This window comes from Aedes aegypti, chromosome 2 (assembly GCF_002204515.2).
Source record: "Aedes aegypti strain LVP_AGWG chromosome 2, AaegL5.0 Primary Assembly, whole genome shotgun sequence".
NCBI lineage: Eukaryota > Metazoa > Arthropoda > Insecta > Diptera > Culicidae > Aedes > Aedes aegypti.
In genome coordinates this window covers 275,448,305-275,450,888 of record NC_035108.1, presented here as the reverse complement: position 1 = coordinate 275,450,888, position 2,584 = coordinate 275,448,305, and the positions used below count along the sequence as shown (strand labels likewise).

The window sequence follows — 2,584 nt, the reverse complement described above, 5'->3', positions numbered from 1 at the left end:
GGAGCGCTGTATGGTTCTCAAGTCTTGTGCTCTTGAAAATTTTAGGTGTGGCTCCGTTCTATAATCACCTTAAAGACAATTTACACCGTCTTCAGCACATTGGCTGCACAGACTGAACAATCACTAACATTAGGCAACGGACAATACGAAACACCCAGTAGCCCAGCGATGAATTTTTCGTTTGGCGAAAAGTTTCCACCGACTGGAGCGGGAATCGAACCCACAGCTCGTGGCACAATACGCCTAGACGACTGACGCCGCTAACCGTGTTGCAAGTTTCCCGGTGGAGGTAGAGCTAGACTACCGAAGCGGAAAGCTCAAAGGATCAAAGTCACAAACACTGAAGGGCTAAAGCTCAACTCAAATCACATAAACCAGAAGTTGCATTTTAAATACTTATATTGAACGACATGATCATCTTTCCCCCCTAGTTCCTGCTCTAGCTAGTGGGTCTAACTCTAACGTACATTCCCCTTACAAATTTTGCTTAACCTAAGGGTGTTGGTACTCACGGTACCGGAGCTAATGGGCCACCATCGCTAAGAACCCCGCCGACATTTTCGTGACCGACTGCGCGGTCGACTTTTGCTGAGCTCCATCCATCTCTGGGTCCTTCGAACGTCGCGGTGCGAATGCCAACTGAGATCGGAGTGTGCTTTAGAACTGCGTGCTGAGTATGGATGCAATTGGAGACCGTCCGTGGATCGCTTCAGCCGGACCACCGCAGTTTGTGGTGAAAAACTGTAAATATAGGAGAAAAACCCTGTCGAGAGACAGGTCAGCATTTGCTTGTATAGCGGTCCAAATATTCTTACCCTGTAAAGGGGTTTTCCGTGGCTTGTGTTGTTCCCTGCGAAGCACTTGTTCTTTGCACACCCGTTGTGCACGTGCAATTTGCAATCGATGTCAGCACGTTCAAGGCACACCGTCGTCACGACTGGTCAGTACCGATGAATTATGCTTGCGCCCTCTCGTTCGTTATTGCTTGCCCTCGACAATCGGCTCTGTCTGCGTCTACGTTGTGGCCTCCGGATTCGGACTGTCTGCTCGAGAACAGGAATTCTTTATTGCCGTGCTTTCACGGAAAAGTAAGTTAACTCACCAGTGAAGATGTCCGCTGGATAGTTCTTCCGGAAACGGTCCTTGTGACTCAACGGTCCTGGTGGTTTTCTGTCGGAGAAAGGGCCTTGAGCAATCGACGATGAAGTTTTGCTGCGAGATGTTGAAGTTCCTGCTGCAAAGCATATTAGTGTTAGCTCTTGGATTGCTTCACTCGCCAACCGGCCGTTACTCACCGGTCAATTAGCGTGATATCCTTGGAAATGGTCCTTTTGCCGTCACCGGCCCTGGTGGTTTTTTGCCGAGAATTAGGCTTTGTTGAGCGATCGACGACGGATGGGTTTGCTGTGAGGTTGTGGGTGTTCCTGCTGCAAATCACAGTATCATTAGCACTTGGACACTTCACTTCTCAGCCGGTTTTACTCACCGGTCAAATTCCGCTCCGGCGAATTATTAGTCCACCATGCGGTTTTGCGCGAACCTCCCTCAAACGTGTCCCCGTCGTTGTATTCGGCCAGCAATCAAGGCAAATTTGTTCGTGTGGTGGCAATATCGACAGTCCTGTCGAGGATGTTGGTTGTTCCGTTGGGAAACAACGTCTTTCCGGGAACTCAAATCCGCTTTCCGGACACAAATTTTCACACGCGTTACTTATCGCTCTTTTCGCGATGGCGGCTGATGAAGAATGATCCGTGTTCTCGATCTTTCGTTGATCATTCGATGCGTGCGCTTGTATGAGTGACAGTCGCTCGCAATGTTGCCATCTCATGACATTTAGAGTTTTCGGCTTTCTCGTTTGTCGGTATAATGCAAGGGGTGTTTCGATGGTAGCGAACGTGGTGGCCTCTTTATGTCGGTAATATGGGCTTATTTGCTAACAGTTTCTTGATAATAACTTTGAATCTAACCAAAGCACATATCAAGATAGCTCAAACGTAACAACCGCTAGGCCACGAAGCCCACAATATCGTGTTATACAAAAAATAAACGGTGTTTTGATCATCTTAATATTTATTTCAAAAAGGTATCAAAATGATAAGCAAATTGTGAAAGTTTCATTGATATCCAAACGTATTTCATCTTCTGAACTTTTTTTTAATATTCGTTTGGTTGGATGGATGGGACTCCGCGGGTCGCGAAGCAGGTAGTAGTGTTTGATCCTTTGCTCGCGTCACTTGCTCCTGCGGGGGCGGGTGATGTGAGCAGGATCAATCGTGTCGCGCGTCGCTCGCGTGGCATGATTAATTAGTGGCGCGGATCGCGAAGCAGGTTAGTATTGACAATTCGAGTGACAATTAGAAGTTCGGCAGTCAAAACTTCGGCTAAGTTCGGCGTCGGCATTCTGATTTGGTGCTTCGCCGACGCATAAGGATTGCCTTTGTCGGCGTAGCACTTCGGTAGAATGCCCACGCCGAACTTCGGCGAACTTTCGGTGATATTTCATTTCTCATATGAACTTCGGTCTAAAGTTAATCTGAATGCACAATAGTGTTTGATCCTTTGCTCGCGTCACTTGCTCCTGCGG

The 2,584-nt window shown here is 47.8% G+C and overlaps 1 long non-coding RNA gene across 2 annotated transcripts; it reads right to left on the bottom strand.

Annotated features, from left to right (window-relative positions):
• Positions 1-272: 272 nt before the first annotated feature.
• LOC5574861 lies at positions 273-1,952 on the bottom strand. Of its 2 annotated transcripts, XR_002500554.1 has the most exons (5): positions 1,487-1,952; positions 1,296-1,427; positions 1,103-1,234; positions 816-1,043; positions 273-763 (listed from the first exon to the last, which is right to left on the bottom strand). It is a non-coding gene; the product is annotated as an uncharacterized LOC5574861 (long non-coding RNA). The 2 variants fall into 2 exon arrangements; XR_002500553.1 differs by having other exon boundaries at positions 1,103-1,427.
• Between the last annotated feature and the right edge of the window lie 632 nt (positions 1,953-2,584).